Genomic DNA, 14840 nt, shown 5'->3' with positions numbered 1-14840 from the left:
AGTGCTTTGTAAACAATCGCATTTGTACACTAATTGCATTTCCCCAGTATGCTACCAGTAAACTGAGTCTACCACCTGGTTTACCAATGATTGATGTCATGTAGGTACCACTTCAAGGAGCTAGGACTTTTAACTGCACCTACTTCACTTCAAGGAGCTAGGCATTTTAACTGCACTGTCATAATATACTATATTTGATTTTGAAATTTGTCACAAAGAATCCACTATAATTTAAGAAGAACAGTGAGATCCATGCCCACAACACTAGAGGAGAAAAGTGACCTGTATTATGCTATTATGTATTCTGCTACATGCTACGATTTCATATCATTTCGTATCTACTTCTACATCCACACAGATACTCTGCAAGCCACCATACAGCGTGTGGTGGAGGGTACCCTGTTATCACCACTACTCATTTCCTTTCCTGTTCCACTTGCAAATCGAGGGAGGAAAAAACGACTGTCTATATGCCTCCACATGAGCCCTAATTTCTCATATCTTATCTTTGTGGTCCTTCGAGCAATGTATGTTGGCGGCAATAGAATAGTGGCAATCAGCTCCAAATACCAGTTCTCTAAATTTTGTCTATAGTATTTCTCGAACGGAATGTCACCTTCCCTCCAGGATTCACATTTGAGTTGTTTGAATCTACCGGTAACAGATACAGTGGTCTGCCTCTGAATTGCTTCAACGTCATCCTTCAATATGACATGGTATGGAACCCAAAGGCTCAAGCAGTACTCAAGAATAGGTCACATCAGCATCTATATGTCGTCTCCTTTACAGGTGAACCACTGTTCCATAAAATTCTCCCAATAAACCAAAGTTAACCATTCACCTTCCATACCACATTGCTCGCATGCTCATTTCGTTTCATATCGCTTTGCAATGATTTCTTCCCAGATACTTTAACGACTTGACTGTGTCAAGCAGGACACCAGTAAAACTGTATTAGAATATTATAGGTTTGTTGTACCTACTCATCTGCATTGACTTACATTTTCCCCACATTCAGAGCTAGCTGTCATTCATCACACCAACTAGAAATTTTGTCTAAATTGTCTTGTATCACCCTACAGTCACTCAACTTTGACACCTTACCGTACACCACATCATCACCTGCAAACAACTCAGATAGCTGCCCACCCTGTCTGCCAAATCATTTATGTATATTGAGAACAACTGCAGTCCTATCTCACTTCCCTGGAGCACTTCTGATGATACCCTTGTCTCTGATAAATACTCGTCATCGAGGACAACATGCTGGGTTCTATTACTTAAGAAGTCTTTGAGCAATTCACATTTTGATGAACTTATTCCAAATACTCATACCATCATTAAAAGCCTGCAATTGGAGCAACATGTCAAATACTGTCCAGAAATATGGTAACTGCCCTTTGCCATTCATCCACAGTTGGCACTGTATCATGTGAGAAAAGGGCCAGCCGAGTGTCGCATGAGCGATGCTTTCTAAAACCATGCTGATTTGTGGACATCAGCTTCTCAGTCTCAAGAAAGTTTATTATATTTGAACTGCAGCAAAACCAAAGTTAGGAATATTGGTGTGTAATTTTGTGGTTCTGTTCTTTTACCCTTCTTATATACTGGAGCACCTGCACTTTTTTTCAGTCACTTGGGACTTTTGTGCTGGGTGAGAGATTCACAAAAATGCAGGCTTTGTAAGAGGTCAATGCCAGAGAATTCTCTTTGCAACACCAAATTGGTATTCCACCCGGACCTGGTGATTTATTTGCTTTTAAATCTTTCAGTTGTTTCTCTGTGGTAGGGATACTTATTACTGTGTCATCCATATGGGAGTCTGTCTGATGGTCAAATGATGGTACATTTCTATGTTTCTCCTGTATGAATGATTTCTTGAACATGAAATTTAAAACTCTGACTTTCATTTTGCTGTCTTCAACTGCCACACCACACTGGTCAACAAGGGACAGAATGGCAGTCTTAGACCTGCTTAGCAATAGTACATAGGACCTACAAAGCATTACACCCAGCTATTTGTATTATTTGACTGAGTCCAATAGTGACTCTTTGATGTGATGATCATAGGATACTATGCTGTTTGTTTTGTCAAGGGAACAATTTTACATTTCTGAACATTTAAAGCAAGTTGCCAATCTTTGCACCACTTTGATATCTCATCAAGATCTGACTGAATATTTGTGCAGCTTCTTTCAGAGTGCACTTCATTACAAATAACTGCATCATCTGTAATAAGTCTGAGCTTACTATTAATATTGTCCTCAAGATCATTGATATATGACATGGACAGCAAGGGTCCCAACACACTTCCCTGTGGTACACATGAAGTTAATTTTACATATATCTATGATGCTCCATCCAAGGCAATTCTTTGAATCTTATACTTCCAGGTCTCCTACAGCTGTTCTTATCTGAGCTGGATGGTGGATGGAGACCTGCCTAACCCATTTTTCTTTCCTTTTTTTTTTAACTTGTTTGTTTGTGTGTGTGTATGTGTGTGTGTGTGTGTGTGTGTGTGTGTGTGTGTGTGTTTAGTCTATGTTATTATAGAAAATTATCAAAGAATTAGTAAATATTATTATTATTATTATTATTATTAAAACTATTTCTATTATTTACAGAAGATGGCAACTGATCAGATTTTTTTTTGGAGCATCATCCTGAATGTTTAATGAATTTACTCTCAAGTGCACATTCTGACATTCTTGGATGCATCTGCTGCAATGTAGCCACGGACAATGTAGTAATAAAAAAGTACATACTTTCTAAGGTATCCATTCTGTATTTATATAACTACACATTACACCAAAACTAAATAATTCACATTTATTTGTTGCCACTGTCAAATATAATATCATCACCGTATTCCATATGAGGATGTCCCATCAAGATATGTCATTTCATTTCGGTGATGTGTCACTTTCACTTATTCCTTTACCATTAAAATATTATGTAATTATCATGTATTGAAGGAGTGAAATTACTTTTTCTTCTTGTTGTATTTTTTGTTCATTTAAATGCATTCTCATCAATTGTGTTTATTAATATCCAAGACAATTTTTCAGTTAGCTACACTGGACGTAGGAGGTTACTTTCAACTTGTTATTCTGATTTGCCTGCTGGTCTGTAGGTCATGTCTCTCAATCCCCCCTCCACCAAACACACACACACACACATATGCAATTATCTATTTTTTTAATTTTTTCCACAACAGCTCTAGGAGCAGGAAGGTGTAGCATATGTTGGAGTGTTTATGCTGCTGTTCCTCCTTCACCTCCTCCTCATTCCCCCTCCTTCACCTCTTTCCCCTCCTGGTATATGGTTGGAGAGAACTATTCAAAATGACACTGACCAATGCGATTCTTAATTTTTTTAAAAAAAGTACTTGTGGGTGTTACTAGGGCACTAAACGTTAGAAATCTTAAAAACAATTTGAGGCTAGCTCAACATACAAACATATTTTATTGTAGTTAAGTATCAAAATAAGAATAAATGCAATACTGTACCTTATAGAAAAATGAAATCCAACTTCCTCAAATAAATACCCTGCAGGCTAGAGTGTCCTGAAACAGGTATACAACTTTAGCAGAAGCTGTCAATAGAATCATTTTAAAAGTTATCTTAATTGGTTGCCTCAATCAAGATAACAATGTGAGACAACTCAAAAATAAATAAATTTAGATTACATCACAAAAACAGAAGTCTGTAACATGGAATTGATTGTAACAGTTCCACAACATTGGATTAGTTAAACATTTTTTGTACGTTTATTCCAAAAATTAAAGAAATCCTCAAGAGAATCCAATAAAATTAAGGGTGAATAAGAACAATAACAGATATTTTTACACTTCTTATTCACCCCATCAACTGAAAAGCTGTAAAAATGTGTGATTTTAATTCTTTGAAACATCCTTCTTGACAGACATCACTCTAGACACCATTGGTGAAGGATGCAAATGTTTTGTATAAGTTGGTATTGTTGTTATGTGCATGGACATCTACAGAAATTTGTCCAAGAAGAGTTAACATTCATAAAATTGTCCTTTTTGATGTAACTGATTCAAAACAATGGGAACTGGAACACAAAAAATCAACATACCTGTGAAACCCCTGTTGGGTATTAATAAAAATAAACAGCAAAAAGATCACTGTTTAGTATCTCTAAAAGTGGAGAAAAAGGAAATAAACCTTAAAAAAAATTTTATCGACTTTTATCCCACCTATAAAACTTTCTTTGCTTTACGAAGCATCAATTCTGACCTTGTTAATGAATTTATTGCATTACCATGCACTTTCATGTCTTTGATATTTTTTAAGTTGAAACACATATCTAACGATTTTAAATGTGTTTTGAAAGCAAAATTTTTGAGGTTGTTTAGCTGAAGTAAAATTGTGGGTCAGCATATGCCAACAGAACTAGAACTGAACCAACAAGGGCATCACCTCCGAAGTTTGACACATTACTATGCAGACATGTCAACTGGACTGCTGAATCTGTAAATATGTTGCACTGCATTGCATGGAGTTTGAAAGCATCCCAATTGTTGAAGTGGGGATCTTTACGGCCTTAAAAGTTCACACTTTTTTCTTTCTCTTCTTGTGCTGAAAATTGTATTTTTTCATTTTGGTTGATACATTTGTATCCACAGATGAAGCATCAATGAAAGCACCTAAGGGACCCCAACACCATGTTCTTCACTGTCTACATCAACCTCTGTAGTAGCCACCAGAAAGATCGCGGGAGGCGCACATTGGCACGGCGCGTCACGGGCGGTAGTTGCCGCAAGTAGAGTCCCGTCCACCAGAGGGCACGCGAGAATTCGGACGCGACCTCTGCCGGCGTAACAACAAGAACAACAACAACTCCAGCAGCACGGGCCGTGCTGAGTCAGTCAACATCGGGCATGCCTAGGACACAGTCCCGGTCTACGCTAAGTGAAGTGCGACGTAAACGTGAACAGTGTTACTACACAATTAGCGACGAGTAGGGTCGTTCTTTCGCGTGTTGCGTCGTTGTTCCGGTTTCGCAGTTTCTCCACGGCATGGAGGATTTGGTGCGAGTTTTGGTTGCGCAGCAGACGGAACTCATGGCCACCATGAAACAAGTGCTTCCGGCGTTGCTCTCCACGCCGTCTGCTCCGGCGCAGTTCCCTCCTCCCTTTCCCCCGTATGACGAGACGGCGGAGGATTGGGACGCATACGAACATCGCCTTCGGCAGCATTTCCAGGCGTTTCATGTTGCCGAGGCGGAGGTATGTCGTGCTCTCTTCTTGTCTTGGATATCTCCCTCGCTGTATCAAGTTTTGTGGCAGCTAGCGCCGTTGCAGGAACCCTCGTCCTTGACTTTTGACGCATTGTGTTCGTTGCTGTCTTCATATTATCGCCGCCGCACGCATGTTGTGGCGGCTAGGGTCGAGTTCTATCAATGCAAGAAACAGCCCCATCAGTCTTACCGGGCGTGGGCCGCTACCCTGCACGGTCTTAGTCGCAAGTGTCATTTTGTCACGGAGCAGTCGCGAGAGTCGTATGCCCACGTTATGGTACGCGACGTCATTGTTCGTTCGGCCCCTGATAGGGAGGTCCAGCAACGGGCCCTGCAGTTAGAAGACCCTTCCCTCGAGGAAGTTCTGTCCATTGCTCAATCGTATGAAGTCTCTCACGCGGCAGGTCAACAGCTGGAAGCGTGGTGCGACGTCGCGGAGGTTCAGGGTGGCGCGGCCGCGTCCACTGTGTCCGGGGTGGACGACGTGCGAGCGGTACAACCCGGCCGTTACGGCCGCTCCCGCACGGCGCGTAAACAGAGTTCCGGCCGCCGGCCCCTGTTGCCGTCCTGTGCGTCGTGCTATATACATCACGATCGGTCAGAGTGCCCCCAGCGTTGGGCCGTTTGTCGCAAATGTAATAAAAAAGGTCACATTGCTAAAGTTTGCCGCTCAGCCTCAAAGGCATCGAAGGAAGCAAGTACAGAGGACATGGACGTTGACATTCAGGAAGTTTCATCGGGCCAGGCTCCCGACGCATCGGCCCACAAACTCTTTATTGAGGTGTCGGTTCGGTCGTGCCGGTTACAACTGCAAGTAGATACGGGGGCGGCAGTTTCGTTGTTGAATGCACAAACTTATTCCGACCTTGGATCGCCCCCGTTGGCGCCAGTTTACCGGCGTCTACGCGGTTATGGTAAACAGTTCATTCCCCTACTGGGTCAATTCACTGCCGACGTGACTTACAAATCAGTCACTCGGCCTATTACTTTTATTGTTGTCAGTGATGCGAGCTCCGCTAACCTTTTTGGCCTGGATGCCTTTCAGGCTTTCGGTTTTTCTATTGCTGACACCATACAGTTGGTCTCAGAAGACGTTCCCTATCACTCATTGGAATCTTTGATCTCAGACTTTCCAGATATTTTTGAGGAGGGCCTGGGGCGTGTTTCCGATTTTGAAGCTCACTTAACGTTGAAGGCGTCGGCTCGCCCGCATTTTCTACGCGCGAGACAGATCCCATTGGCTCTCCGCCCTCAGGTAAAGGAAGAGCTAGACCGGCTGACAGCCCTAGGGGTCGTTCTTCCCGTTTCTTCCAGTGAGTGGGCTTCGCCCCTTGTTATTGTCAAGAAGCCCTCAGGAAACTTACTTCTTTGTGGCGATTTCAAGGCCACCATTAATTCCCAATTGGTGGTGGACACCTATCCTTTGCCTCGTGCTGATGAATTGTTCTCCGCCGTGGCGGGTGGCCAATATTTTTCGAAAATCGATCTGTCGGAGGCTTATCATCAGATACCTCTTGATGAGGACTCCAAACGGCTGGCGGTCGTCAACACCCCGTTTGGCCTTTACCAATACCAGCGGTTGGCTTTTGGAATATCCAGTGCCCCGGCGATATTCCAGCGTTATCTTGAGCATGTCACGTCAACAATCCCTCATTGTATTAATTACCTGGATGACATAATTGTAACAGGCCGCAGCACGAAGGAACACTTGCACAACCTTCGCACCCTCTTTCTCAAATTCAGGTCTGTGGGCTTGCGTTGCAACCTGCGTAAGTCAACCTTCTTCCAACCGTCCATTGAGTATGTGGGCTACACCATATCTCGGCATGGCATACAGCCACTAGGAAGTTTGGTCCAAGGTATCGTCAACCTTCCTCGGCCCACTTCGCTGAAAGAGTTACAAGCCTTTTTAGGCAAGATAGCCTATTACCACCGGTTCATTCCCAGGGCTTCCACTATAGCCCACCCCCTGTACTGCCTTCTGCACAAGGGTGTTCCTTTTGATTGGTCGCCTGCATGCGAGCGAGCATTCACCTCGTTGAAGGGTCTCCTCACTTCAGCCCCTTGTTTGGCTACTTTTGATCCCCGTAAGCCGTTGGTCCTGGCTACAGATGCTTCGCAGTATGGGGTGGGGGCGGTCCTGGCCCATCGCAACGCAGACGGTTCCGAGCAACCACTGGCGTTTGCGTCTAAAACGCTTAGTCCCGCGCAGGCCCATTACTCCCAGGTGGAAAAAGAGGCTTTGGCCATTGTCTACGCTGTTACCAAGTTTCACCCTTTCTTGTACGGCACGAAGTTTCAGTTAATCACTGACCATAAGCCGTTAATATCGTTATTTGGCCCCACCTCTCAGATTCCGGATCGGGCGGCCCACAGACTACAGCGCTGGGCCTTGTTCCTCTCTAAGTACCATTATGACATTCATTTTCGCCCTACAGGACAGCATGCCAACGCCGACGCTCTTTCCCGTCTTCCGGTGGGCCCGGATCCTACGTTCGATCGAGAGGAGATTATGTGTTTTCATTTGGATGTGGCATCCCGCCAAGCAGTTGATGGCTTTCCGATCACTAGTTCTCGAGTCGCCAGGGAAACGGCGGCTGACCCGGTTCTCCAGCAAGTAGTTCGCCTCATTCAGCAGGGGTGGTCCTCCCGCCCTTCAGGCAGGGCCTCGGACCCTCTTCGTAATTATTTTCTTCTACGAGACCGCCTCTCGGTCTTGGAAGGAGTTCTCCTTCTGGCTACCGATGATACAGCTCCTCGCGTGGTTGTTCCTGCAGGTTTACGAAGGGAGGTCCTCACGTTATTACATGCGGGGCACTGGGGTGTTTCCCGTACTAAAACCTTGGCTCGCAGACATGTGTACTGGCCCGGTATTGACAGAGAAATTGAGCACTTGGTGGCCGCCTGTTCCCAGTGTGCGAGCCAACAAGCATCTCCCAGGGCAGCGTTCTCTGCATGGCCGCCGGCAACACAAGCATGGGAACGTGTTCACATCGATTTTGCGGGCCCGTTTCTCAATGGCTTTTGGCTCATTGTCATTGATGCTTATTCCCGATTCCCATATGTGGTTTGCTGCTCCTCAACCACTTCAGAAGTTGCAATCCAGGGACTAGCAAAAATCTTTTCTGTGGAAGGTCTGCCATTCACCCTGGTCTCAGACAATGGACCGCAGTTTATTTCGCAGACCTTCCAGGATTTTTGTAGGCGCTTCGGTATTCGGCACATTTGCTCTCCCCCCTTCCATCCACAATCGAATGGGGAAGCCGAGCGCATGGTGCGCACATTTAAGACGCAGATGAAAAAGTATGTGCACGAATTTCCTGCAGAGGAAGCCTTGACGTTTTTCTTGACGGCATACCGGACCACACCAATGGGCGACCGCAGCCCCGCAGAGCTCCTCCATGGGCGTCAACCTAGGACTCTGCTGCACCTCCTCCGGCCTGGTCCTCGCCAGTCTTCACAAAACGAAGTACCTGGCTTTCCACTGGGTATGTCGGTCTGGGCCCATGGGTTTGGTCGCAATCCACGTTGGATACCGGCGGTGGTCCTGCGCCGAAATGGCCGCCGGCTCTATACCTTGCAGGCGGGGGATCGGGTGGTACGTCGTCACCAAAATCAGCTACGTCCACGTTCGGGCACCCACCCTCCGACCTCTCGGACACCAGCTTCCCCATTGCCGGCACCTGTATTGGTTTCACAGGGGACGTTACCTCCTCTCCCCGCTGTGACTCTGCCGCACTGCGATGGTTCTCAGCCTTGGCAGCCTCCAGTAGCTCCAGCACCGGCATCGCCATCATTCGAGATGCCCCAGCGAGAGCCGGCCCCCCTCGCAGGTTCGGTTTCTCAGGGGGCTAGTTCACCTGTGGTTGTCCCTTCCCCTTCATCCCCACCACTGGGTCTTGCCCCTCCCGAGGTGGAAAGGGATCCGGAGTTCGACAGCTTGTCACCCGTTCTGTCCCGAGCTCCGGTTGTGGGACGACGGGGGCCTCTTCGTGTGGGTCACTTCCAGCCGTATTCGAAGGTTCCAGCTCGAGGGTTGGCAGATCCCCTCGACTCCGGCCATCCAATGGATGTGGAGGTCATCGCTCCTGCCCGACGCTCCACCTTCAGACGCAGTGGATCACAGTGGCTTCACCCCCCGAAGGAGGAGGAGTGTAGTAGCCACCAGAAAGATCGCGGGAGGCGCACATTGGCACGGCGTGTCACGGGCGGTAGTTGCCGCAAGTAGAGTCCCGTCCACCAGAGGGCATGCGAGAATTCGGACGCGACCTCTGCCGGCGTAACAACAACAACAACAACAACAACTCCAGCAGCATGGGCCGTGCTGAGTCAGTCAACATCGGGCATGCCTAGGACACAGTCCCGGTCTACGCTAAGTGAAGTGCGACGTAAACGTGAACAGTGTTACTACAACCTCTCTGTGACTATAAAGGCCAATACATATGAACAAACTTACTAAGTTTGTCAAATATTTGACTGTGTAGGGAACTGTGTTTAACATGTTTGTCAAACATAAAGTGTGTTTGCCATTTATGAGAGAAATTTTGACTGATGGCAGATCTGACAAGATGGCGGACATTGTTATGTTGATTTTTCACCACATATGCTTAGCAAAAAAAAAAAAAAAAGCTTTATTGTAATTTATCTCACTGTATTGTGAATTTCCACAATTTTTGAAATGACAATCAAGGATAAAAACAAAACAGTATTGGCAGTGACCAAAATGGTAGGGGTGTAGTATATTTCCCACACATATGTTATGCAGAAAGAGATTAAGAAGAAAATCAATGTTCTACTCACAAAATAGAAGCAGGGGGGGGGGGGGGGGGGGAGGACCATACGAACAAAGCTCTCCAGTTCTTCTATGGATGATGTTCCCAGGTTGTGATATTTTAATAAACTATCATTAACTGAGAAGAAAATAAATTACAAATTTTCTAATACTTGTACCTTCTTTCTCAATGTTAGGGCAACATAACTCTGTTATTAAAAGTTTTACTCTCCATTCAGAGAAAAGTGGTGTACTCATTGGGTTCTGAGTGTAATATTCCCACTAGCAGATTTTTTTGAGTCTCTCTCTCTCTCTCTCTTTCTCTGTTTCAATTATTCCCTGGAGTAGTGGTATTTTTTTTTTCCTTTTTACACACTGCCAAAGTCAAGGTAAAAATTCTTTTTATGCACTGGTAGCGATTCTCACTAGTGTTACAATACTTCACAGTATGAACAGCATCTGCTTTGAAAGTGAGGTTAAACTGCCATACATTATTGTTACCTGTACGAGTTTATTTTACAAACCCGTGAGTGGAAACAACCAAGTTTGACAGTCAAATCTAATTGCGTGTGGTGGCCTTAACACTGACTGTGGTTTCAGCAAGCAATGATGGGTCTTCTTTCACCACAGACCAACAGAAAACTACTGTTGTGATAAGCTGTGCAGCTTAAAAAAGGGATATCCTTGTTATGCTTGGTGATTAATATAGGGCTGGTACAGTGCACCCATGTTTATTTTGTGGTGTGAATTGGTGTGGAATCAGGCTGGGGGAACTACTCTGGCATTCATCTGTAAATTTTCACATCTGCCTTGACTGTAGGACAGCACCAAAACCACTGCAGCTACAAGGAAATGGCATCATTTCCCACTGACAGTCTGACAAGCAAAGAAACAGACAAACCCGTTGACAAACAGATTGCTAACACAGTAATGTTTCCTGTCACACTCTCAATGCTGACTCTACAGAATAGTGCAATTATAGACAATTGTATCCAGAAATTTGTGAGAATTCAGTAATGAATTAAAAAGTCTATACCGCTGATTCCAGGAGGAGGCAAGCATCCCTCTTGTCCCCTTCCCCCTCTCCTTGTGGGCGCCTATAGTTGCATATTTGTCAGACTCAGGAGGTATACAAGAGAGAAGAACAATAAGAATTTGTGGATGTATGTACGGGGCATGATTGGAAAGTTTTAAGAATTGATCCGCCACTGCTTACTGGTTTGGCAGGCAGGTATACGGAGGGTGGGGAGTGATTCATTGCCTTGTCCTTGAATGCCCTCTGACACGAAACTGCATTTCCTTTATACAGTTCGTTGTGGCAACTGGTTGAGTTCGGGTCTGTTAGGGCTTGTTGCCGGATTCTGTCTGCGTGAAAATTGGACAAAAAATGGAGCAATGAGTTTGTGTGAAATTTTGTTTTAAAATCGGGAAATCAGCTTCTGAGATGTACGAACTATTAAAAACAGCTTTTGGAGATAATTGTATGAGCAAGTCAAATATTTTTGTCTGGTTCAACAGATTTAAAAATGGCCGTGAATCATTTGAAGATGAACCACGGTCCAGCCGTCCTTCCACCTCAAAAACAAATGAAAACGTTCTGAAAGTTCGCAACTTGGTGCGCTCTGATCATAGACTAACAATTAAGGAGATGGCTGATGAACTTAATTTAAGTTTCTATGCCGTTCGGTCAATTTTAAATTAAGATCTGAACATGCGTCGAGTGTCCACAAAATTCATTCCACAAGTGTTGTCAAGTGACCAGAGACAATACCGACTTTAAGTGTGCCAGGATCTGATTAATCGGACTAAAAATGACCCAGATTTGTTAAATAGGGCAACTACAGGTTATGAATTGTGGGTATATGGATATGATTCTGAACCCAAAGTGCAGTCTTCGCAGTCGAAGACTCCAGGCTCACCATGACCAAAAAATGCATGCCAAAGTAGGTCGAAGGTGAAGATAATGATGGTGATTTTTTTCGATTATAACAGTATTGTGCATCATGAATTTACCCCTGGAGGACAGACAATTAACCAGGAATACTAAAAATGTGTCCTTGAGTGTTTGCGTTAAAAGGTGTGGAAGAAAAGGTCTCCATTGTGGAAAGGCAGGAGTTGGGTGCTAAACCATGACAATGCTCCGGCTCATCATGCCTTCTCCATTGTTGAATTTTAGACCAAATTCAAAATTCCCGTGGTTTCACAACCACCATATTCCCCTGATTTGGCCCCTGCGGACTTCAACCTGTTTCCTAAACTGAAATTTTCACTGAAAGGGAAGTGATTTGACTCAATTGAAGACATCCAGGCAAACACAGAGAGCATCTTTAACACACTTCAGGGAAAAAAATTCCAGGAATGTTTCCAAAAGTGGAAACACCATTGCAGTCAGTGTGTTCAGTCAGAAGGGGACTATTTTGAAGGAGATGCATCACAGTAGCATGTAAGTACGAACATTGTACAATTACAAGTCCATTCTTAAAACTTTCCAATCACACTTCGTAGAACAGTAAAAGAGGAATTTATGGGGAAATGTTAAAATGTTTACTATTTGGAACTAATGAGTTTTTCCACACTTCATTACCATTTCTGATTATTTCCTGCTGCACAACAATGCCTGGTTCATTCTGTACTGAATCATCAGTTCTTCAATGAAATGTAAGGCCCAATATTGTACTTTCCAATTTGATCATCCAATTTCTCAATTTGGTAATTTCCAAGAATGATTGCCTGTGGAATGTGCAAGGCTAAACATGTACTTTGAACATGCGACTTGATGTTGACCACACGACTCTGGTGGCGCAAATTATGGTAAATGTTTACTATTTTCCCAGTGGAACATAGTTTATTGTTGTCAAATGTGAATAGCAATGAGTGAAAGCAGTAGTCTGACATGGCAAAATCTAATTCCTCGGTTATGTAGTGTGGAAAATTGTTCGAAATTTTGTTGGGACTTTGGATTGCTTCCAAATGAGGATAAAAGGGAATTGTGTAGAACATCATGGACTCCTTTGCAATTGTACTGCATCCAGAACCACAAGTGAAAATCTATAAGAAAGACCACATAGTTCGACAACTGCAAGTTATCCATCGAGTTTTCCATTGGATAAGAGACTACATGCTACAAGCACCATCTTCTGAAACACAAATGACTATAAACACAGAGTGCAGGTACTACAGTTTCTGCGAAGAAGGCTGCTACATCATAGTCACGAATGAGACTGTTCCAATTGGTGGATAAAACAAGGTTCGTCAAAATAGACGAATCACTTATAGCTACTAGGAGATACCAGAGAAGATGCTCATCGAAAAACGAACTTGAATGTATTTGGGCATTTGACAGAATTGAAAGAGAATCCTGCAAGTGCTTTATAGTTTGAGTTTATTCAAGGGGGAAGAAAACTTTACATTCTGATAAAGCACTTTATATTGACAGGCACGAAAGTGATAACAGATGATTTTAAGTCATACAACACCTTACAGAAAGAAGGATTTCAACAAGCACTTGTAAATCATTCTGTTGAATTTGTGTCATTGATGATCCATCTGTCCACACACAGAACATCAAGTGCTTGTGGGGAAAAAATTGTTGATAAAAAGAGGGGGCTGCCATGAAATAGGGATAACTCTACCTCTTCCAATACCTATATTCCCACAACTTGAGACTGCATTGAAAACCGATTTTTCTGACTGTCATAGCAAGAGTGTACCCAGATTATGGAAAAAAAAGTCTCCTGTCCATGGCTTATATAACACAAGGAATAGTACATGAAGAAGCCATGGCTGATGAGTAAAGTAAGTAAAGTTGCTGCTTTCATTTGTAATTAACTGTAACTTAGTAAATATTTTTCTTTTGTCATTTCTCTAGTGAATGCTGTAAACAGTACTTATAAACTGCGCCTAAACAGGAGAAGGAAAAATAGGTTGGATGAACTAGTTGCACATAATATATTGGTGGGGGGGTTTGACACTATCACACACAGCAAGATACCTGTGGCTACTAGTGACAGAGGTTTTTTTAGGTTAGCATAGGGATTGAAAAGAAGTGAAAATAACAGAAGGACCTCGAAAAAATGCTTAAAAATGCACAGAAAAATAAGATTAGCTTATTTCATCAAAATAATAAGAGGATTGAGTACTAAGGTAGAAGAACTTGTCTGTATGGAAAATTTAGAGAGTTCTGAAAAGATAGACATCCTGTGCCTATCTGAGCACTACATAACCACAGGGTTAGATAAGTTACATATAAAAGATTACACTATAGCAGCTCACTCATGCATAACTAATATAGGAAAAGGAGGACTTATCACATATATTAAGCCACAACACAAGTTCAGAAAACATTGAGACAAGTAGATTTTGTAGTGATCAGTAAACAGAAGTGTATGCTTGTGAACTAACACTAAAAAATAGTTCACTTTTAATTGTAATTGTATATAGATCCAGGTTGGAAATTCTGAACTGCAGCAACAAGCATTTAACTGTCTGTGGTGACTTCAATGTAGGCTTTCTAAAGGATTCTCAGAGGAAAAATGATATGGAAACATAATTTGGATCCTACAATTTGGTCTCAGTAATTAACTTTCCAACACGGGTGATTAAGACAGTAGGACACTAACTGATAATGCTTTCTTCGATGAAGCTCAAAGAAGGAAAATAACTGTTTACCCAGTATGCTCTCTCTGATCATGATGCACAGTCAGTTAGGATAAATAACATAATGCCTTGCAGTAGAGGTACTTCTCAGTGGAAACCAGATAATTACTGACTTCAGAACACATGTTTTTAAGAATAGTTTACAAG

General features: G+C 43.3%; 1 protein-coding gene across 6 annotated transcripts in view; it reads right to left on the bottom strand.

Moving 5' to 3' along the window:
• Positions 1-14840, bottom strand: part of LOC126236284 (diacylglycerol kinase epsilon) — a 200266-nt gene that overhangs the window by 171841 nt on the left and 13585 nt on the right. For all 6 annotated transcript variants that reach the window (XM_049945468.1, XM_049945465.1, XM_049945469.1 and 3 more), the window contains exon 3: positions 3510-3566. The gene's annotated coding sequence lies outside the window, so the exon portion shown is untranslated. The remainder of the gene's footprint in view (positions 1-3509; positions 3567-14840) is intronic.

This window comes from Schistocerca nitens, chromosome 2 (assembly GCF_023898315.1).
Source record: "Schistocerca nitens isolate TAMUIC-IGC-003100 chromosome 2, iqSchNite1.1, whole genome shotgun sequence".
In the NCBI taxonomy this organism is placed as follows: Eukaryota; Metazoa; Arthropoda; class Insecta; order Orthoptera; family Acrididae; genus Schistocerca; species Schistocerca nitens.
Note: the sequence above shows the minus strand (reverse complement) of the source record. Positions and strands in the feature narration are given on the sequence as shown.